Below are 23,848 nucleotides of genomic sequence, written 5' to 3'. Positions count from 1 at the left end.
GACCACGCCCACAGCCCTCTGCTTCCTGAAAGCAGAGGGGTGCAGGAACTGCTGAACAATAGCGCCATCCTTGCCAACCTCAGCTGAAGGCCCGCTTCCAGCCGTGCCCTCTCCTAGGTCTGGCTGAAGAAAGCTTCTGCCTACACATACAGCGGAACACATCTGTGCATTAAAGGTTGCAAGGAGTCACGCTGCTGCGTACTCGCCGTTTGATGACGTCATCGCCAGCGATTCAAGGGTTCCCGTTACGATGATGGATTCAACCCAGATGTCTGACGGGGGGGGGGGGGGTGAGTGTCTGAAAAGTTTCAGCGCTCCGTCCATCATCTGCCTGTGTTTGCTTTGCTCGCAGAAGCTGGCATGGTGGGACCTTAGTTCTGGGTGGACAGCACGACCCTCGTCATGATATTCACATGATGCAAAGTGTGCCAGCTGCGAGGCCGGCAGCCATTTCTGTGAGCTTTAGTCCGACGCGCCTTGCATCGGCCTGAAGACCCTAGTCCTCACACCTCCTGCTATTGGCTGTTTCAAGGGATCACTCGGCCTTCTCAACAATGGTCCTTTTGCAAAGCAGAAACGATCATTTTCCACGTGGGAACGGCATTTCTCCATCGCACGTTTTTTGTCATATTCAATTATCTCATAAATGTTTTTTATAAGACGAAGTTTTTTTTTCTTCATTGCAAGGCACACTGGTACAGTTTATGGCAAATCAAGTTGATTCTGTTACCATTAGAGGATGACAGGTTGGCACCCCTGCAAAGAACAATAGATGGACAGAATGCTGCACAATGGCAAACAATCCATTGTTTTTGCTCCCCATGCCATTCCAGTTCAGACCAAGCCATGTGCAAATCAGTCTTGACCCTGTGCCCAATGGTAACAGTTCAGCCCGAACTGCCAGGTCAGGTCCTCCCTGGACTGGAAACAAGCATCCTAGGACCGGTTTCGGGGTTTCACCCCTCATCAGCCAGGATAGCTTGATTCCAGTGGCATGGAGAGCACGGGACCCACGTCTGGGCATTCCCGTCCCACTTGGGATGACAAATGCAAAAACAGTTGATGGACAGAATGCACAACAGTGTCATACATTCACCCCAGTACAGAGATCTGGGCCTAAATCAATCATTCTTTTGCTCAGCATGCCATTCCAGTTTGGACCCAGCCATATGCAAATCAGTCTTGACCTTGTGCCCAATGGGAACAGTCCAGCCCAAACTGCCACACTCCATAGTCAGGCTGCAGATAGGGTTCAGTGTGCCCAGCAGCGTCTTGCTCCTACTACCAGGTTGTAGCTGAAATACCAACTCATAAGCCACTACCAAAAGTTGCCAGGCAGGCTAACTCCAAATACAGGCATGGTCTATTGGCTTTGCCAGTGCTTGTTTTTACAGTTGATGTGTGCAAGTCTGAGTGTACTGCTGCATCCTGCATTAAATGTTGCCAACAACTAAATGTGTTATGCTGCGCTGCATCTTAGGACTACTGTTACGCACACGTAACACCGTCGCGCACCCTGAAGTGCACGCTTCGTTCTGCGTTTGCTTGCAGCACTTGATTTTTAAAATTATTTTGTGTCACTTACCATTTTCATATTGTGCTAGTGCAGCCTCACAGGGGCCTCTGAGTGCATGAAGAGGGAGGGAGGGAGCGTGTACAGGATAATCTACATCCAAAGGAATGACAAGGAAAGGGTCTCTGGAGTCTGTGGTGTCAGCTCTGATTAATCCTGTAGGCTCCTTGGAAGGGGCAGGGTTTCGGAGAGTTTATGAATTTTATGGGATTGCTTCAGGTGCAGAGAGTTAAAGGAGGCCATGAAGATGGACTGATCTGCCCCCGACCCGTGTAACTCACTGGCTGTATGGGCTAGTGGCCCTTGTCTGGGCAGCAGAAGCGAGGATACGGGTTGATGGTTGTTCGGTGTTTCACTCTGGTGATGGGTCTTGTGAATCAGGCACTTACTGTGAACTCAAACAACGCTGGGCCAGCACTGACCGGGTACCATGGTCTGTGCCCCTTTGGCCAAGGATTAGGTGGGCGTCCTCATGTTGCTATTTGGAGTTTGGCTACTGACTTGTCGGGTAGGCCGCCATATAGTGCATTGTAGTAGTCGATTCAGGGCACACCAGAGGCTACCAGCCTCTACTGCATACAGCACGTGCAGTGGGTCAGCCCAGTCCAGCCACTGGTTCTCCTGTCTGTGAAGGGTGGCATTTTTGGTTGAAAAAGCCCATTTCCATGCCAGGACTAATGGGCCCAAACACTACTTTACTATCTGTTCCTTTTTCCTTTCTTATGTGTTTAAATTCCATCTTTATCTTTAACTACGGTCGCTGTGCTTTTGGGGGCAGCATTTTTGTTTTCATTGCCTCCGCTTGCAATAAGTGCCTCTAGGGATCTTTCTTTCAATGAGAAACTCTCAATCGCATTCACTTGAAAGTTTATTGGCTGAACATACACTGTAATGTTGGTCTCTTTTCCAAAATCCATCCAGAAGACATGGCCTTCTTAGGCTCAGACTGTGGGTGCCTTTAGGGTCGCAGTTGGAGGATTTTGTGACCACCCCCCAGGCTAATGACTAGAGGACCATGTATATGTATGTATCCTTGCATGATTGGTTTGCTTGTGCTTGTTACCTTTTGTCTGTATTCAATTCATGGTGATGCCTTCAAAACCATAAAACTATAGAAAGTGTTTAATTCTACCTCTATGCAGTATTCCTGCGCCCTCCGTGATATCCTGACCTATTGGCTTTGTCAATGGCTTTTCTTTCTCAGCCCACGCTCCCTCTTTATTGTTCATCATTCTCCTCGTTGGGTCTGGCACCAAACATCTGGTTTCAAAAGACTTATTGGCAGCTTTCCGAGAGCCTACAGTGGGTTTAAAGGCCGCCCAGTGCTTTCCATTGGATGGCGTTAATCTCATTTGCTTGCTTCTTATTGGCCTGCTTGGCTTGTGCGTCTTGTTGTCCCTCTCCTGGAGCATTGCATCTTTACTTCTGTCCTTTCACTGTTCACTTTCAGGCAAAATCTTTTTCCTGTTGCTTAAACACTAATAAAGTGCACGTATTTCTTGCTGCGCCTCACGTGTTTCTATTGACTGAACTCTGTGTTGCTCTCTCTTCCATGTGCTGCTTCTCTCTTCCCATGCTGCCTGTTGCCCTCTCTTCCATGTGCTGCTTCTCTCTTCCCATGCTGCCTGTTGCCCTCTCTTCCATGTGCTGCTTCTCTCTTGCCATGCTGCCTGTTGCCCTCTCTTCCATGTGCTGCTTCTCTCTTGCCATGGTGCCTGTTGCCCTCTCTTCCATGTGCTGCTTCTCTCTTCCCATGCTGTGTTGCTCTCTTCCATGTGCTGCTTCTCTCTCCCCATGCTGTGTTGCTCTCTCTTCCATGTGCTGCTTCTCTCTTGCCATGCTGCCTGTTGCCCTCTCTTCCATGTGCTGCTTCTCTCTTGCCATGCTGCCTGTTGCCCTCTCTTCCATGTGCTGCTTCTCTCTTGCCATGCTGCCTGTTGCCCTCTCTTCCATGTGCTGCTTCTCTCTTCCCATGCTATGTTGCTCTCTTCCATGTGCTGCTTCTCTCTCCCCATGCTGCCTGTTGCCCTCTCTTCCATGTGCTGCTTCTCTCTTCCCATGCTGTGTTGCTCTCTTCCATGTGCTGCTTCTCTCTTCCATGTGCTGCTTCTCTCTTCCATGTGCTGCTTCTCTCTTCCATGTGCTGCTTCTCTCTTCCCATGCTGTGTTGCTCTCTTCCATGTGCTGCTTCTCTCTTCCATGTGCTGCTTCTCTCTTCCATGTGCTGCTTCTCTCTTCCATGTGCTGCTTCTCTCTTCCATGTGCTGCTTCTCTCCTCCATGTGCTGCTTCTCTCTTCCATGTGCTGCTTCTCTCTTCCATGTGCTGCTTCTCTCTTCCATGTGCTGCTTCTCTCTTCCATGTGCTGCTTCTCTCTTCCATGTGCTGCTTCTCTCTTCCATGTGCTGCTTCTCTCTTCCATGTGCTGCTTCTCTCTTCCATGTGCTGCTTCTCTCTTCCATGTGCTGCTTCTCTCTTCCATGTGCTGCTTCTCTCTTCCCATGCTGCCTGTTGCCCTCTCTTCCATGTGTTGCTTCTCTCTTGCCATGGTGCCTGTTGCCCTCTCTTCCATGTGCTGCTTCTCTCTTGCCACGCTGCGTGTTGCTCTCATTCATGTGCTGCTTCTCTTCCCATGCTGTGTTGCTCTCTTCCATGTGCTGCATCTCTCTTCCCATGCTGTGTTGCTCTCTCTTCCATGTGCTGCTTCTCTCTCTTCCCATGCTGCCTGTTGCCCTCTCTTCCATGTGCTGCTTCTCTCTTGCCATGCTGCCTGTTGCCCTCTCTTCCATGTGCTGCTTCTCTCTTCCCATGCTGTGTTGCTCTCTTCCATGTGCTGCTTCTCTCTTCCCATGCTGTGTTGCTCTCATCCATGTGCTGCTTCTCTGTTCCCACGCTGCGTGTTGCTCTCATCCACAAGCTACTTTTCTCTTCCCACGCTGCGTGTTCATACATGCCAACATTTCAGAAGAGCAAGGGAGATTCTTTAAAAAAATATCGGGAGAATGGGGCCTCGAGTCGGGTTACTGTCATGTATGTGCCTTGGAAGCGTGCTGCTGCAGGATCGGACATTTTGAAACGCAAATGCACGTTTTTTCTTACCTTTCAGAAGCATGGAACGCAATGGCTGCAGAGAGGGCGATGCAAGTGTTCTGCACTGGCCTGGCAGGTTGCTGGCAGTCACAGTGTATATATCACCACCCCCCCCTCCCACACCTGTGTGGCAGCCCAGGCACACACACAGCCGCCCCCGAGTACTTCACAGGTCTTATAAAGACCATTCGCTTGTTAGAGGCTTTGTTGGTTTTCCACCCCTTCGAGAGCCCCTGCATCGCCACTGACTATTGCTGTTAGAATTAGCACGTTACACAACACCAAGGCCTGTCAGCTGAAACCCCGAGGAATCGGGTTTTTGCTAGGGGTGGGCGGAATTTGCGTAATCGCGTTACGCAAATCTCTGCGAAACGGTAAAAAATCTCCGCGAACATGCAGAAATTCCACGAACACGTGGAATTGCTTGTTCGCGATGCTTTTTTCCTGTTCACAGTTGCTGTTTGCGTGCTCGGGGAGAAATGTCTCGCGAACACGCATTTTGAGAACGCGAACAAGAGAAAATTTCGCGAAGTCGCGGAAAGCAGAATTTTGGGCAATTTCGCGTTCTCCGCGGAACGCGAAATTACCGAAATTCCGCGAGCGGAACGGATTTTGCCACCCAGGCCTAGTTTTTGCTTGCCGGAATCCGGAGGCGGGAGACTAGCCTTCAAATCGGTTGTCTCCCGCCTGAATTGGGAGGGTTGGCATATGCGTGTTGCTCTCATCCATGTATGCTTCTCTCTTCCCATGCTGCGTGTTGCTCTCGTTTGGTTCTCCACCTTGTTATCCTACCCGCTACCACGACCCGATGCTCACTTGCCTCAGTCTCCCGCCCCGGCAGCCGTATTTTTGTTTTATTCTAGATTATTATTATTATTTTTTTTTTTTTTTTACTGTCCAGCAACAAATTTCCCTGTTGGGGCAGTCATTTTGTTTTAAATGGCACTTGTGTTACTGAATGCTTCAGGGTGTATGCCTACAGGACCTGTTGGCGTTTCCAAGGCGCTCGTGTTCAAGACAGCTGTTTTGTTTAGTTGCACAGCTGCATTTTTAATCGTCTTTCCTGCATATTCATAACCCCCTCGCTAGCGCACCGAGGTGGCTGGCCCCGCCGCAGGAGCTGCCCTCATCTGCTAAGTGGCCTTTATTCCCGCCAGTGACACTTCCGTCTGTGTCGTCTCTCTGACCTGTCAGGGCCGCGAGATGGCGAGTCCTGCTAATGGACTCGGAGGCCTTCTCAAGTGGTTTCTAAGTGGTACCCTGAGGCCCCAGTGATGGATTCCAGAGGCGCGGCGCGGCGGGTGATGGCAGCTCGGCGAGGGGGGCCTGTGTGCGGAGAGGAGCAAGCGCCTGGAGGAGGGCCTGTCGCAGGAGGCGCTGTGTTTTCAGGGAGCGCTAGCGCCTCCCTGCAAGGGCTCGTGCCCGGGATGGGGTGGAGGCATTCCCTGGACACGGACAATACTGGTACCCCGCAGGTGAGGTATTTACCTTGTCAGGTAGGAGCGCTTTTGTAGCAGTGCAGCAGCCTTAAAAGAACTGCAAAGTTCCTTGTATGTCCAGCAGTTTTCAGGCAACAATAAGTGTCCATTTAATTCTGTGGATTCATGCACCTGCTGGAGAGAGATCCGAATGTTGTCCAGTGGCAGGTTTGGATCCTGTAAGGTAGCGCAGAGGGTTAATATGCCTGCTGCAAAGAACGTGTACCATGCATAGCAAAGAATATTGTATGTGCAGAGCTCAGTGGGTTCCTGCTTTTGTCAGAGATCCTTGTGCTACTTTGCAGTTCATAAATTACAATCCTAATCTAGCACAGTGAGCGATGACCGGTCACTAGGGAGCCGCGTGCAAGCTGCATGGTACAGGTTGTAAAGTTGTTTTTTCCCAGCCTTTTATTATCCTGATCTTTCTAAAAAAGGTGTTAGGGTGGACTTGAGAATGTATAGCTACCCAAACTAGTGTTATGTTCTGAATCCAGAGTTTTTGCTTCCCCAGACTCTTAAACCATGCCTACCAGTATGGATGACGTGTGAATCCTACACCTTGTAGTCGCCTTTGTGTTATGTAACCGATTCTAAACACTGATTTACACACGTATGATTCGGTGTATCTGTGTGTGTGTGTGTGTGTGTAATGTAAAGTGCCTATATTGGTATGAGAGGCGCTATAACAAAAATGAAATGCATGTGAGAGGAGCTATGGAGAGATAAGGGGCAGTGTTAGAGGGTGATAGTGAGGGAGTCATTCAAGAGCCCCAGCAAAGATTGTCGTATCTTGGTGCACGGTAAGGTAATCAGTCACAATGCTTAATAGCTAATACAATTTAATATATAATGACAAATGTGTTGTAGAGTGCACGATCTCCCCCCAATTCCTTCGGAGGGACAGCCCCTCCGAGCCCCCCTTTGCAGCTGTCCAGCTCGTGGGCTGCACGCGCTCTGCACCGTATCGGGCTGGTCCGATGACCTTCACCAGGGCTGCTTTGGGTTCGAGGCTGCTCCTTGCGGAGCTCTGCAGGGGTTGAAATTACGGTCCCTGCTCAACCAGGAGCAGCCGCGGCCCGTCCAGGTAAGAGCGGTGGGGCAATGTGGGGGTATTTCGACGGACGGTGACAAGGGAAAATTAAATAAACATTTTCCCCTCATCCGTCAAAATACCCCCAGCGCTCTTACCTGGGCGGGCCGCGGCTCACCAGGGGTTTGAATGTTGCACTGGATTTGTATTCATCACTACAAATCGGCATGCCGACATCTCTCCCATCAGGCGGAATGATTTAAACCGGAGTACAAACCCTGTATTGTGCTCAGTCGTGCGTTTTATGTTCTTTTGTGTGGTCACTGTACCTCATGAGGTGGAGAGGCACCCCCGGGGCACACTGATTCATAAACACGCTCCTTCTGCAGAAGGCTTGCTCCCTGGCAAGCCCGTTCAGCCTCTCGTGGTTTTACGTGGAATGGTGCTTGCAAAACCTCCACGTAATTCCTGTTAGCCATCTATAATTCTATATTTTATGCATGGCTCTGTTAGAGCCACCGGAGAGAACAGCTGGATTCAAATCCAGTAACTCGCTGCTGTGATGCAGCAACAGGTAAAGGCGGGGAACAACCTTTACAACGCACTACACTTACAACGCAATTTTTACAACGCAACATCCACTACAACGCATTCCATTACATCGCATGACACTACAACGCATTTTTAAAAACTACTTTTACATAACATGCGTTGTAATGGTATGCGTTGTAGTGGATGTTGCGTTGTAAAAAATGCGTTGTAAGTGCATGCGTTGTAAAAGTGTGCGTTGTAACGACATACATCCGGTAAAGGCGCTCTCCTTGTCTGTCTGCTGTCACTCAGAACATTGAAGAGAAACCCTTCCCGTAATTCGCTGTTCACCATCTATAAATCTACATATAATCTAATTTACGTCTTTGGTTCAACCTCCTTCGGCCATTAGCTTCTTTGACTCGGGAGCCTTTCGCCATTGGCTTGAGACATGTCAATTATATGTTATACCAGCCCACACGAGTACTTTAGTCTCCCCTCCTTCTATTGGCTCTAGTCTTTCCCACCCCCCATTGCAATGCACAAAGGGACTTTTTTAAATCTGAAAAGTAGGCTCTCCCAAGCCAGACCTTTCAGCCACCACTGCAGGCCCCGCCCCTTCCACTGCCGCCACTCTGTCTTAAATGTTTATTGGCTGCCTGTCGGCTTCATGATGGGTGCAAATAACTGCACCGCACAAAACTCTGTTGGCCAATTCTAATGACTGAAGAAAGGGGCTCTCATCTGCTCATCAGTGCAGCTCCTGGCGTTGCCTCCTACCCCGTATGCGCCGCACGATTCATCACCAGAGAAATGTCACCCAACACTCTTCCCAAAGGCTTGTCAGCCGCTGTGAAGCATTTCTGACGGCACCTATGTGAGAAGACAAAGACTTCACTTTTTGCTGCCAATTAGACTTCCCGGAGACACATTTAACAATGAGATCTTCTATTTTCAGAGGCCTCTGCAAATTTTACCTCTAATTTCTTTCTTCTGGAAAATCAGGACCCAATATCTGACAAACCTTCGTAGAAAGGAATTCTGATAAGATGGAGCTCGCTATTGAAGAATCAGCCTGGGTGGATCATTTCACCGAGCTTTATAAAAAAGATGCTTTGCTTAGTATAAACTCTATTCCCCAAAATCAGCAGGCAGCCATCGAGCCTATTCCTTCTGTTCTATTCCCTCCGAGGATTTCGTTCTCTGCCTGTGAAGTGGAATTGGCTCTACTTGAAAGCGCAAGAAATAAAGCCCCTGGGCCTGATGCGGTCCCTATTGATATATATATATAAAGATACTATTTCCTTATGGACTCCATTGTTGACCAATGTGTTAAATAGCTTTAACATTGGGGGATTTCCACCTACTTGGCAGGAAGCCATAGTGGTGCCTATATTTAAAAAGGGAGATCGGAATGATCCCAAATGTTATCGGCCTATCTCCCTACTTGATTCTCTGATGAAAGTGGCAGGTATAATCATTTTAAACAGATTACACACGTGGGCTGAGGAAAACTATGTTCTCTCTAAGTTTCAGTATGGTTTTAAGGCCGGTTTAGGTACTATTGAACAAGGACTCAACTTCGCCTTAATAAACGGCAAATACATGGTGGCAAAAAAAGGGAACCTTTCTATGACCTTTGTTGACCTCAGTTCAGCTTTTGACTGTTTGAACCATGAGGTTTTATGGGATACTCTAATAGGTTTGGGTATAGATTTAAATATTCTTAATTTCATTAAAGAATTATACAGAGGGGCAGGGGCAAAGGTGCGTTTTGGCAAAAAGGGTGAGTGCACCAACAAGTTCCCAATAATGAAAGGCGTTCGACCGGGCTTTATCTGGCACCTCTCCTTTTTAATTTGTACATAAATGACGTGGCAGAATTTTTAATTAAACAAGATCTAGACTACCCTCAAATTGATGGCACAGCGGTCCCCATTCTACTATATGCGGATGACGCGGTTATCATGGCCAGAACTCAAATGGGCCTCCAAAAGGCATTAACTAGCTTTTCCATTTTAATGAGTTCTAGGGGTCTAAAAATAAATATAGGGTAAACTTTTTCCATGTGCTGCTCATCAAAGAAAAAACTTTCGTGTAATATTTTTATTGAAAAGTCTAAGATAGGACTTACAAGTACTTTTTCATACTTGGGGATTGTTTTTAACCAAAAAGGCACTTGGAAAGCAGCGATTAGGGCTAGGAATCTTGCATTTGCCCGTGCCGTAGGTGCAGTAAGACAGTTTGCTAATAAACTGGGGGGTAGGCCTGTCCGTATCCTAATGGATATCTAGAAGTCCAAATGTATGTCAACTGCTTTATACGGATTTGGTATATGGGGTATCGCCGATTGCCAGGAAATTCAAGTAAAAGAAAATATTTTCCTGCGCTATTTGTTAGCGGTTCCCAAATCGACCTCCACATATACCAGCCATAGGGAATTGGATTCGGTTTATATTTCGGATCTCATTAAAATCAACCCAATACTCTTATGGCATAAGATATGGACCTCAGAGGCAACTGCTTTTAATAGAACTATCTTGATTGATTGCCTTAAATTAGAGAGATGGAAAGATATTCAGTGGATCTCTTATGTAAAGGAGTTTATGACTAATATGGGGTATCCAATCTTCTTTGATATCCCTACTCGCTATCCGCGATCCCCAGAAAGGCTTTTAAAAAAAGTTGCCTTGCCTTCCTGGAGAGCAAACGATGGCTTGAGGAGAGAAGCAAGACATCTGTAATTCAACATAATCTACTTGTGCAGGGCCCTGGCTTGCAGCTTTATCTGTCTCCTGACCATCCTAGTTATGACCGAATGTTGCTAGCCCGATTGAGAACTGGCACCTATCATAGGTTGATAAAATTTCCAGATAGTAATGATTGGTCCTCAAATTTAATTAAATGTCCTTGTGATGATCTTGCAATGCAATCATCAATACATTGTGTTCTATTTTGCAAGTTTTACATCTGGGGAAGGAAGAAATATTTGATTCCCCTTAAGACCTGGGGCCTAAGGCAGTGTAGACCTGCGTATTTAAAGTTGCTTTTATTAGAAGATGAAATAACTATTAACGCCGTATCTAAGTTCTTAAAATTTGTAATGCGGTGTAGATCTTCTATGAACTAATTTTTTAGGGACTGTTTTTATGTTAGATACCCGAGCATGATGTACTTAAGTTGTGTGTTTTTCGATTTCTATTTTTGTATTTTAAATTGTATCTATTTTTAATGTGCTTTTATGATTTTAACTCTAAAATCGAATAAAGCTATCTTTGACTTGAAACCGCATGTACAGTATCATTCGAATATGACCACGCATTATACATAGCACAGAACTGACATTTTGGAATGGGACTGTGTGCACTTTATCTTTGCATCACTGTACCAAGATGGCCGCTGTGTTGCTTTTGGTGTTGTAGAAAGGGCTTATAGGTAACACTTCTGTTCTGACTTCCAAGATGCATGCATGTGTTCATACTGAGAGCACAGGATAATGTGGTAGTGGCTCTGAGTCTGAACACATGTTTATGATTGTTCGACCTCTGGATTATGTTAAATCTGAATAGAAGTACTCCAGACTTTAACGTCTATCGTCAAATTTAAAAACTCCGCATAAAAAGGAGAATTGGTTTGAAATGTTTGTTTCATAAAGCAATAGGCTTTTGGTGTCTGAAGGCATGCCACAGTGAATAACTAACATTCTGGAAGTGATTAGCAACCACAGTTAAGCTTACGAGAGCGCTCCTTTTAAATCCTTACAAGATTTGGGTATAACGGTTGACTTGTAAAAAAATAAAGAATTATAGGTCACTGAAGAATATTCAGCCTTCGAAGGCAAATACCCCTGACAGAAGGTCTTGTGTAACATTCCCGAATAGGACTCCTGGCCATGGAGTTTGAAGCGATTTGGTGCACAGGATCTATAGAGCAAACGTGATCTGGTCACTAGTGGTTTTTAACTGTAAATAGCGCAAAGAGAAAATCCCTCTGAACTACAGACTGTTGGGTGTCAGTGTCTGCAGAAATGTTCGACCTGCTCTGCAATCCTGGATGGAGACCACTAGCATTCTTCCGAATCCTCAGACGTGAGTCGAAGTTTCAGTGTGCCTTCTCATATATATGTCCCTTTGCACTCAGCCGTATGATGATGTTCCCGGCTCTAAGAGGTAAGGCCCTCTATCGTGCGTTTATTGCTGTCCAGCGCATTGGACGCTGAGGGGCCTCTCATGTTTACTTGTGCGGCATCCCATTGTGGATGTTGATCAGGGGTGATGAATCGAATAGGTAAAGACCAGGATTACTCTAGAGATTTCAACCAGGAGTCGCTATTGACAATTTTAATAGCCATTATTAATGTTGTCCACGCTGTACGTACCCCTTCGAGTGGAAGTCCACCCCAGATTGACAGTTGTTTTCTCTGGCTGTCAGATTCCTTCTGACGGAGGTGTGTTTTGGATACCGAGGCTGTAGCCTCATTACTCTGTATTCATTTTGAATTTTTAAGTCGCTGTTTTGTGTTCCTATTGATCTGTGACTTTGTCGCGGGTGAAGTTGGTTCACACGGTCAGCGCTGTGATTGGCTTCACAAGGAGGTCAGAACCAGATTGACAGTATGCAATGTCAGCTTCTTATTGCTGAGAATTTGTTGATACCTTGCTGTTTTCTTGTGGAGTTTCTGGTACACTCTTAGTAAGTGCTAAAGTTAACTCCTAAAAGTAATCTGTGTTAAGTAATATCTTCAGAAAAACGGCTGTAGAGCTGCGTGGGCGCGACACCTGAAACCGTAAGGAGTTGTAACTCCCTCTGCTTGAGGAGGGGTGACCGAATAAACTGGAAAAATGTAACACAGAAAAACCAGGTCTACGTTAATCGTGAGGTGGCATGGGGGTTTCAGTGACATTTTGAGGCACAGTGGGCAGTACCCCCTTGAACCACTCCTGCTGGCATCGAGGGCCATAGGTATCTGCCACCTCACCTGTGGGCCACCCGTCTGGACCCAGCATTGTCATGCGCGGCTTCTCTCAATAGGTGCAATTTTGAAAAACCTTCTCCTGGAGTTGCATTGTTTTATTTTATGTATTTTTGTTGTCTAATGAAGCGCAAACTCCACCGAACAGGGTTTCACAGCGCTGTGTGACGCAAGGTGTGCGAACACCAGGTAGAGTAAACCGAGCAATAATTGGTCGCGCAATGAAACCGATGGATTTCAGTGCAACGTTTGTAAGGTGTTGTAGACGAATACAAACCTCGTAATGTAGACATATATACAATTAGGGACATATAAGTACTCACTTGGTGATGAACAGAAGCAAGTTCAAGTCCTATGAGAATAGATGGGATGACGCACATTGCTCATGGTGGAAGTAGTTGGCGAGCAGTAGAAAGAAGGGACATGTCCGTGTTGTATGTTGAGTTGTAGGGGCAGCACAGGTGGAGCAGACCCCGGAGTTGAGGAGTTTTCAGCAGAGGGAGCGGGATGGGGTGGTCCGCATACTAACAGCACTGGACATGAGCTGCAGATGTGAAGAGTTTTTGGATGTAAACAAGGAAATTTAATGAGGTTCTTTTACATTTAATACCCAGAACATACTGGCCAGACGACGGAGTGCGCTGTACATCCGGAGTAGGCGTAAGCATTGAGTAGGCCTGGTGGGCTCAGTAGATCAAGGGTTTGCATGATGTGGGGGCCAGGACCATGTTCCAGGGGGAATTTGGATGGAGACAATCCTGACGGGAAGAGGGGATTTGAGCGCCTTAAGACACTCACGGGCGATTTGCGGCACTTTATAAATCTTGATTGAACTCTGGGACTTTGGCGGGAGAAAGATCAGTGGAGCCTGGGCTTGTCCTGATATGAGGACTGTGGGAAGGGCAGGTTGGAGCGGGTACCTCCACGGAGGTAGAATCCATCTACCCAAGCAGGATTGGTGCTGGCCTGATGGGGTTCCTTTATCCAATCCCAGCCCCAGTCCCTGGTAGCTGGATGTACAAATTCGAAAGGACCTGGCCAAGATTCTCGGCTTCCAGGGTCCAAGAACTCTCGCCATGGGGTCTGGTGGCTCAAATCTGTCCTAAAAGCAACCAGTTAAAGCGGCTGTTCGAGAGAGCAGTTAATTGATGGCCGCTTTACAAGGACTTGGTCCATCTAAGGAAGATGACACCCTACCCACACAGTCGGTCTTCCGCGTCCACCTCCTTGCACTGGAGGCTGTGACTGGCACGGGGTGGGCTACTCTCCAGACTTCTGGGGGTGCCAGCTTTGATTGGGGATCATTGAGTCTGCCCAAAACATGCCAATGGGACACTGCAATGGATAACTCGCCTGCCAACAACAATCCGCTTGAAAATATGACGAACTTGTTGGTCACTGACTGAAAGGACTTTTTTGGAACACCTTTTTGATTTTTGTAAAACGATATGTCTATTTAGAGCGGACCAACAGTCGGCCGTCTTCATCCATTGGTCTGTGTCATTTACAGTAGTCTTCTTCCTCTACATCATACAGCATGGGCTAATGGCTCTGCCCACTTCAGCCATTGGCTAACTTCACTGTGAGTGACAGCTTACTGCCCTTTCACAAGCAGCACATTTACACACACAATTGTTCTGTGTAGTGCAACTACTACCATGACAATGTGTGTTTTTTTTATTTTAGATAAAAACGTTTTTTGTTGCTTTTAGCTAATATATATTCATCGTGGCGTGCCCAGCAGCCCTGCCAACAAGAATTTTACAAAAACAAAGACCAAACAAGCATTGACTCAGCCAAAAGGCTGGTAGCCTAGTCCAGACCTATTGGCTGTGCTAATGTTTGTATCCGATGGATAATTCGTTCTTGCTTCTTGAACTCTGCCAGCGTGTGCAACCCAAAGATGCATTCTGCAGCTGTTGATGTGACTCCGCATCAGACACACCCCACACAGTCTATCCTGTGCACCTTTTTTTTGTTTTGTTTTTGAATGCCACCTTCTCAATTCAATTGGTTTATTCCAATCTTTAATTGAAATAATTCATTGTTCACCTCTTTGGTCTCCTGTTTTGTGTGGCCAGTACTCTGAACTGGATCATAAAGCATCTCACTTTTTTAATTTTCCTCCTTGACCAGGTCTCATTTTAAACCCCTCTAATGGGCACTTTTCCCAGTATTCATCTCCAGTTTCCTAGTCCCCTCCTGGGCTCGGCGAACCTCCTCTTTTCCCGGGTGATGACCTGTTGCATTGTGTCTGGGTCAAAACCCCATATATGCATTTTGATTACAAGGCGCACAATATGAACTTTATGGGCATTAAGAAATGAAACCCCATAATTTGATCAAATAAGGAGGAAAATCGTCGACAGACTTTATATGCACATATCTGGCATTTATTTATTGACCTATATATGTCGCGTGTAATTGTATTAATATAGCGCTTACTACCCCTGACGAAGCGTCAAAGTGCTTTTCGGCGAGTATCCCGCTACTCTGAGAAACAAAAAGGATTGGTGTTGAATTGCACTTAGCGCACTGAGCCCTTGAATCGCACTTTGCGCACTGAGCCCTTCCTGAGCCCTTGAATCGCACTTTGCGCGCGGAGCCCTTGAATCGCACTTTGCGCGCGGAGCCCTTGAATCGCACTTTGCGCGCGGAGCCCTTGAATCGCACTTTGCGCGCGGAGCCCTTGAATCGCACTTTGCGCGCTGAGCCCTTGAATCGCACTTTGCGCACTGAGCCCTTGAATCGCACTTTGCGCACTGAGCCCTTGAATCGCACTTTGCGCACTGAGCCCTTGAATCGCACTTTGCGCACTGAGCCCTTGGGTGGGATTCCACGCTACTTGATTCTGAATACTGTTCGAATACCATATACAAGGCCTTTCTCTATGTATCCACATGATCCTTGCTTCATTAATTGTTCTGTGATTTATTGCATACATCCATCCATCCATCGACGTCACCGATCTAAGTGATGCATCTGGTGGATATTTTTATTGTATACATGTTTATGTGACGTGTGGTGTTGATCCTAGAAGTGGAACCAATGGAAACTGCTCTGAGAGCTTAGAATGTCAGTTTATCAACTGGTACAATGTGAGTTTAATTTGAATAAAACAATGAATTTAATAAATCGTGCCCGTGGAGTCCTGTGTATAAACTACGTGGTCAAACGTACCCGTATATCTGTATGTTAGCTTGTAGGGTTAATGCACCTTCTCAAAGGTCGAAAAGCGTAGTTTACAGGTTTCTATTCCAGCAAAACATTTTAGGTTACTGCAGCAAATGTGTGTTGCCTGCAGACTGCATTGAAGTGTGCTAGTTAGAAGGATAAGGGAATTTAAGCACCTGCTGCAGAGTTTTTTGTTGAACCCCTGGTGGTGTTTTGAACTCGGTTGGAGGCAGAGGCTACCTGGCGTGAGAGCCAGTGTGTGTGAGGGAGGGGGCTTGCATTTCCACTGTACGTGGTCGGTGTGAGGTGTGCACTGTTTTTACCTGTATTGTACCAGTGTGTGTTAGGGAAGCTTGCGCCGGCCCTCCTTGTCAGTCCCTGTTCTTTGGGGATGAACCTTGCCCAGTTACCTGTGCTGCGCCTCCGTAGTGTTAGTGAAGCTTGCACTGCAGTTGTACATGTAGTACGTGGTTGGTGTACGGGACGTGTGCACCGTTGTTAGTAAAGCTTGCACTACAGTTGTGCATGCAGTACGTGTTCGGTGGGTGGAAGTGCGCTGCGCTGTTACCTGTATTGTACCGTGTGTTAGGGAAGCTTGCGCCGCCGCTCCTTGTAAGTCCCTGTTCTTTGGGGATGGACCTTGCCCAGTTACCTGTGCTGCGCCTCTGTAGTGTTAGTGAAGCTTGGTAGAACCCTTTCACTGTACACACCCTTCAGCATTGCTGGCTGCGTCACTGCTTGCCTCTGGTCCCGGGTAGTGCAAGAGCCCCGCCGCAGGGGCCGGTGAGGGCCGCTGCCTGGGGTATGTGACTCACCAGCGCTAGGAAGTAGCGCCTGGTGAAATCCTGTACAATCCGAGGCTCCCCAGGTGGACTCACTCCTTACAACGTCACGTAGCACTATGCGTTGTGCAAGCGCACTTCCGGCACTCCCCGAGCCTCGGGGCTCTGGAGGCTGCCCCTCCGGCTGTGCTCGGACCTGCCTGAGATCACACAGTTTGTGTGAAGAGCTGCGGGAACAGAGCGAGCATGGATACAATCCCACGGTGCTAACGTGAGTGCGGAACAGCAGCGTGAACATATGTCTCTCAGGTGGTAGTCAGATTAACCTCCATGTCAGTCTATGACCTAAGGGGGGAGCTCTAGGCCCTTTGTGACCTCCGTGTAATCTTTAAAATATCGGGGGTGCGGGCAATATTATTTTCAGGCCCTTTTTCGGAAAACTCATTTTTTTTTTTTTTTTTTTTTTTTTTTTTTTTTTAATCCACGCCCTGTTAAGGCGGAGGAGCGTCGCCCACCGCCCTGTGAGCAGTAAAAGAACTTCATTATCATTTCATTTTTCCGTGGCTTGTCTGTTTAGGGGCGGGGCGGGCTCCAACAGGGGAGGAGGGGTTGGCTCAAGCGCGCAGGACGGTTTTCCCAGCTATCTCGGGCCGACAAACAGTCCTGCGCACTTTGAATGTACTACAGGTTGGATGAAGAACATGCCCAGACCCCAGTCCTTCTCTGAGCGCTCAGACCAATCGCGACGCTGCTCCGAGTCTGGAAGCCTGGGTGCTTTCCGTTCCTGGTTCCTGCCCCTGGAAGCAGGTGAAGAGGCAGCAGCCAGCCTGCAGGTAAGTGTTTTTTAATTCTTTTATTCTCTTTTGTTTCCCTCCACCCCCGCTCCTCCAACCCATTAAGTTGCAGCCGCCACTGAATCTTGATTGGTGTATTCATGGATGAGTGGGATTCACAAATTTCACTGTGTTCAGGGGCCCCTCAGAAGGTGTTTTTTCCATGGGGCAAATGCCCACTTTCTCCAACTCTTAAAGCATCTATCGCTGTGTGAACTTCCCTGCCATGGCACCTCTGGTGATCTATCTGTTTATTTCTTGTGTAAGAGGAGGCCTTGTCTACTGCACAGAACCCCCTGTGCTTCCTGTATCTGGTCTGTGCTGCACAGAACCCCCTGTGCTTCCTGTATCTGGTCTGTGCTGCACAGAACCCCCTGTGCTTCCTGTATCTGGTCTGTGCTGCACAGAACCCCCCTGTGCTTCCTGTATCTGGTCTGTGCTGCACAGAACCCCCTGTGCTTCCTGTATCTGGTCTATGCTGCACAGAACACCCTGTGCTTCCTGTATCTGGTCTATGCTGCACAGAACACCCTGTGCTTCCTGTATCTGGTCTGTGCTGCACAGAACCCCCTGTGCTTCCTGTATCTGGTCTGTGCTGCACAGAACCCCCTGTGCTTCCTGTATCTGGTCTGTGCTGCACAGAACCCCCTGTGCTTCCTGTATCTGGTCTGTGCTGCACAGAACCCCCTGTGCTTCCTGTATCTGGTCTGTGCTGCACAGGGGAGCTTCCTGTATCTGGTCTGTGCTGCACAGAACCCCCTGTGCTTCCTGTATCTGGTCTGTGCTGCACAGAACCCCCTGTGCTTCCTGTATCTGGTCTGCGCTGCACAGAACCACCGTGCTCCTGGCCTGTGATGTGTGCTGCACAGAACCTCCCCATGCTCCCTGTATCTGATCTGTTGTAACTACGTGTAAGCCCACTGTTAATTAAATAAATCCCCCAGCACCTTTATCCCAGGCATTCTCTCTGAACATGCAGAATGGGCAAGGGGCCAAGGCGCTATCTAGCAGGCTCCGGATAGAAGCCGGACCCCCCCCCCCCCCCCCCCGAGCAACCCCGTTCCACCCATTGAGCACCCACAAACCATTCACTACTCCAAGGTGTGGGAAAATTAGGCCATGTTTAATGCAAGATATTCATAAACATGATAATCAATAACTGATAACTTTTCAGGTTACAAATTCATTCTAACCACATTTAATGTTTCTAAGCGTTCTGAATTCATAACCCAATATTCTTATCCCTAATATCCTCCAGCACTAAGGGGCCTCCTGGCTCAATCCCCAACGATTGAGAACCACGCAGGGCGCAACCCACCTGCGTCCTTGAGTGGTGAGCCCCCCACCCCTTGGTCCTTGTCAGTCTATTTCCGGGGGGCCCACCCTTCACCACCAGGCTGCCAAAGGAGGCTCGTGTGACCTGTCGCCCTTGCCTCTCCAGCTGCCGGTGTCCCCATTCTCCCTGCAGAGAGCTTACCGTCTCTCCCCTCAGTGCTGGCCTCGGGAGTATGCCAGCGGGCCTCCGGTTACCCTAAATTCACAGCTCTGTGACCCCTTTTCCGCCACTAGGGTGACCAGGGCCCACAGGTCCTTCACCCTCCCCACCAAAAGACAAGTTTTGCACAAATGACCAGATCCCACCCCCTGATCCACATGTCCGTGCCAATGTCTGAGAAGTGGACGCCGTCGTGGTGAAACCTCCGGTCCCCGGTTATTAGTCTGTGGAATATGGCACAAGCGGCCCGGACCGGAGCACAACTTGGCCAACTCCCCGTTGAGGCGTCTCACCGATACATTCAAGGCCCGGGATCTGACTCCCTCCGCCCAAGTCCGGCGAGGGATCATGCATGACCACGCAATCCGGGCCCGTTGGAATGTTCTCCCCAGCCAGGCAAATTCGGTCAGTAAGTCCTCTCTTACTGCCATGCGACCCAATTTCCCCATGTCATTTCCTCCCAGGTGCAAGATGATTAGATCCGGGGACGGATGTCCCTCGCGTTCTCGTGTCTCCTCAACCAGTTGGCGCAACTGCCGGATTCGCAGACCGCCAACGCCTCGCCATAAAAATGATGTCCTCTTTAACCCCACTGGTTTTGCCACTCGCTTCTGCCGCAGCCGGACCGTGGCGCGCCGCACGAACGAGTGTCCCAACACCCAGATTACTTTTGTTCCCATACTAATAGCGAGGGAGAAGAAAAACAATGTCAGCGTGGTCCACTCTAAATACTGAATTTCATTTCAAAGTAACTCAGGCCGCACATAGCGCTTAAAACAGGATGATGACCAGCGCCCCACTTTTTTAACCGTCTCCGTCGGTAAACCAGCACCTGCAGCGAGCGTTGCCGCCCCTATCCTAAAGGAGTAAGATGAATATCCCTTAGGATCCAACCCTAGGCCGTTGAAAGCCCGTTGAAACACGGCCCTGAACTGGAATTGAGACAGGCAATCCCCCTGCTCATGTATGAACAGAGCCTGCCCCCCCCCAGCTGGGGCGTATTAGCAGATAAGCTTCCATATTGGCATTGGGGCACGCCACATCCCCTGGAGCTGGGGATAAGTGAATTAATGACCCCTTCCCCAACGGGTCAGTCTTGGATCTCCTTAGTACCACCTCCAAACCCCTTGGGTCTAATCTTGTGTCCTGCCATTGGAGGCCCCCCTGTGTGATCCGTTTTTGACGCCCCCACCAACTCGCCCAGCTGGAAAGCCCCATAAAAGCCTAGGGAGAAGGCGGCCCTGAATAGTATGCATTCATATAGAGACACGCATACGGACTGTTACAACATCTCTAAAATGTCCCTTAGCGTCTTCACATCCAAAGGCCTCCGCATGTCTCTTTGCCCCTTCCAGCCTGACAGAGCCCTTCTTACCACAAAAGTTGCCCCAGGGTCCTGCTGCCCAGCCAATTTCGCAAAGAAGCGTATTGCCGTTACGCGCGCCCTGGCGTAAGATGCCGGTCTACCCTGATTTCTAAGTGCAATTAAATACTCGCAAAGCGTCTCGGTGGAAAAAAGGAGGGACCGGCTCGTTGGCCCAGCAAACATCCTGTAAGCTCTGAACTGCTGCTGGCATGTCCGTCTCGGGCTTTCACTCAAGGATGCTCCCACCAGCCCTGCTAATCCGGAACTCCAATCTTCCACAAAGATGCTGGGAACACCGTCATCCGTTCGTCTGCCTGAGGGTGATACTTCCTGAACTCCTGCAACTTGAGGCGAGACCAAGCGTCAGCGGTCTGGTTATTTACACCGGGGATATGTGCTGCCTTGAACACCAAATTCAGTTTTAAACAAGCTGGAACCAAATGCTTCAACAATCGCAACACGTGCTTACAAGTAGCCCCTTGCCTATTGATGGCTTCCACTACTGCCAGATTGTCAGACCAAAAGATTACCGTCTTGTTCCTAAAGAATGGTGCCCAGATTTCCACTGCCACTATGATTGGGAAAAGCTCTAAGAAGGCTATGTTCCTAGACAGACCGCTCTCATGCCATGCCGCTGGCCAATCGCCCCTACACCACTGAGGCCCCAATATTGCCCCGAAGCCAATGCTGCCTGCGGAGTCCGTGAGCAGGCCCAATTCTGAATTGGAAATCGCCGTCTCGTGCCAAATTACCTTTCCATTGAAGTCCCTCAAAAAACTACGCCAAATCCTTAAGTCTTCTTTCACATCTGCTTGTAACCTCACGTGGTGATACTTCTGAGTGAGACCCGCCATGGCTCGAGCAATGGATCTCGAACGGGCGGCCCATGGGGATGATCCTCAACGCGAAGTTTAACTGTCCCACTAATACCTGAAGTTGATGCAGGGTGACCTTGGGACCCGCTAAGGCAGCGTCTATCGCTTGTGAGAAAGCCCTGACGTTGTCTAGCGGCAGCCTGCATTCCCCCGCCACTGTATCCATCTCAATGCCCAAGAAGGACATGCTGGTATCAGGACCCACCGTCTTACCAAGGGCCAGCGGCACTCGCATTTCTTCAAACAAAGCTACCAGCTTGCCCAAAGCCTGCCCACACCTCTCTGAAGCAGGGGGCCCTTGATCATGAAATCATCCAAGTAATGCACGATCTCATTGTGCCCTGTTCTTAATACAAATAACCACTGTAGCATTTTGCTGAACATCTCGAAATATTTGCATGACACTGCGCAACCCATTGGCATGCACCTGTCATAATACCGGAAATACACTTGGAAACCTAGGAGATGATGGTCTTCTGGGTGCACTGGTGAAAGCCGAAAGGCAGACTCCACGTCTGTTTTTGCTAGCAAAGCGTTTGGCCCTAGGTCGCGCAGCCTCTGTAGGGCCGCATCAAAAGAAGAGTATGTCACAGAGCACAGGGACGGGTCTATGGCGTCCTTTACTAAAGCACCCTGTGGCGCCGATAAATTGTGTATCATTCTGAATTGACCCGGCTCTTTTTTGGGCACTACCCCCAGGGGTGAGCATACAAACCCAGGAAGTGGCGGCGTCCCAAAGGGACCTGCTACTCGCCCTAGTGCCTTTTCCTTGCGCTCCTTAAGCACCACTACCTCTGGATGCATACGCGCTGACAATACATTTTTACAATAATCCACTGGTGGTTCTCCCTGCGCTGGGTGCGGAAGCCTGCAGAGAACCCCTCGTACAAAATTCTGTCTGCCTTCCTGTCAGGGTTCTGATTTAGCCAGAACATCAGTTTCCCTAAATTGACCGGAGTAGGTTACTCATTTTGTAGGGGGAGGCTTAGATTCCCTCCCTTTTTCTTTAGATTTCTTGAGACATTTAAACTCTGGATCGGAGGGGTGGCCGCAGTAAGCACATGCGTGCTTGAACTTGCATGTCCCAGGGGCCCAGGTGCACGTTTTTCGATTAAATGCCCAACGTCCCTTTTTTTTCTCACCCATGCCTCCTTGGGATGTCAGAAAGGGCTGCCTCATGGTAGTCTTATTGTTTACACTTTCCAACCAAACATTCACCTCCGTTTGGTCCCAACCCATGTCGGGGTCCTCTACCTTGGCCCACCTAAAATCTGTCCTTATCTAACCAAGCCGCGCCCCCATACATGACCTGAGCCTTTAAAATCTTGTTGGCATAGCATATCAGGGTGTACTGGTTCCCCTGTTCTGGACCCCCTTCTCCCTCCCCTTTCGTTAGCTTGGGAAATAACTAGGACCGCTTTAGAAAGGGGTACTCTTTTCTTTTATTGGCAACGTTGTTTTAGAGTCACACATGCCCTAGGTATAGAACAGGATCCGGGTGGAAAGTCTGATAAGGGAATCAAAACGCCTCTTGATTAATGATGTCGTCCCGGGCAGGGGATTCTCCGTCCAGAGGTTGGTACTCGAGGACCCAGAAAGGAAAGAATAGAAAAAATGCTTAGGAAGGTGGCCACGTTTGAAAACAACAAGGGGAAGGGGAAAGTGCACACCGTCACCAAAACCCTGGTATTCGTGCTGTGTCTATGGTGTGGGAGTATTAGTGCTTTATCTAGGTGCACCCCTCACGCGTGTCCACAGCCCCTGTAATAATGATGAGCATACGCCCGTCACTTGCCTGCTTCCACGACCCCCATGTGCCTTGGCGAGGGGAGACCCAGTCTCCTTGGTTTCCAGGAGATCAGTGGTCCCGAGCGCGGTGCTCCTTGAGCTGATTCCTTTGTCGTCGGCTCCCTCCCGATCCGGAGGTCGATACTCCTGGGTGGTCCCGCTGCACCAGGCGACAGTCTCGTTTTCCTCCTCCTCGCTTCCGCACGCTCTCCACTCTTCACCGGCTGGCTTCCTCTCTCTCTCCAACTCTCGCGCCCCTTCTCCTCGCTGTTGTCCGCTTTTGCCGACACTTCCGCTCTGCCCTCGACGTTAGCTAGACCGCTGGTTGCAGTTCCGGGTATGTTGGCGGCGGCCATCTTGGGTTGGGCGCCGCCACTATCGGAAGGACGTACACCGTCACACTGCCTTCCCCTTGGGAATGGACGATCGGGCCATTCAAGGACAGGATATCGGGAGAGGTAGTCTGCGTTCGACTGGAGTTTCCCCGGTAGATGTATGGCCTCAAAGGTGAAGGGCTGTAACGAGAGAAACCAACGTAAAACTTTGGGGTTTGAGTCTTTATGGAGGGCTAACCAAGTGAGAGGAGCATGATCGGTTAACAACAGAAAAGAACGTCCCAAGAGGTAGTATTGAAGGGATTCCATAGCCCATTTGAGAGCGAGGCACTCTTTGTCAATAGTGGCGTATTTGAGTTCCCGAGGGAACAACTTCCTGCTGAGGTACAACAAAGGCCGTAAGTCTCCCGCTTCATCAGGTTGGGTTAAGACAGCCCCAAGGCCTCTTCCCGAGGCGTCTGTTTGGAGAACAAATGTTTTCTGAAAGTCTGGGCAGACGAGGACAGGGGCTGTACAGAGGGCCT

The 23,848-nt window shown here is 48.9% G+C and overlaps 1 protein-coding gene across 3 annotated transcripts in view; it reads left to right on the top strand.

Annotated features, from left to right (window-relative positions):
- The window catches only part of IL1RAP (interleukin 1 receptor accessory protein), a 388,648-nt gene that overhangs the window by 23,920 nt on the left and 340,880 nt on the right, over positions 1–23,848 (top strand). The window contains exon 1 of one of the 3 annotated variants that reach the window (XM_085635881.1): positions 17,332–17,465. The exons of the other annotated variants lie outside the window; for them this stretch is intronic. The gene's annotated coding sequence lies outside the window, so the exon portion shown is untranslated. Of the gene's footprint in view, positions 1–17,331; positions 17,466–23,848 lie in introns of those variants that run through there. 3 annotated transcript variants of the gene reach the window in all.

This window comes from Triturus cristatus, chromosome 11 (assembly GCF_964204655.1).
Source record: "Triturus cristatus chromosome 11, aTriCri1.1, whole genome shotgun sequence".
Taxonomy (NCBI): Eukaryota; Metazoa; Chordata; class Amphibia; order Caudata; family Salamandridae; genus Triturus; species Triturus cristatus.
This window is presented reverse-complemented; position numbering and strand designations above follow the sequence as displayed.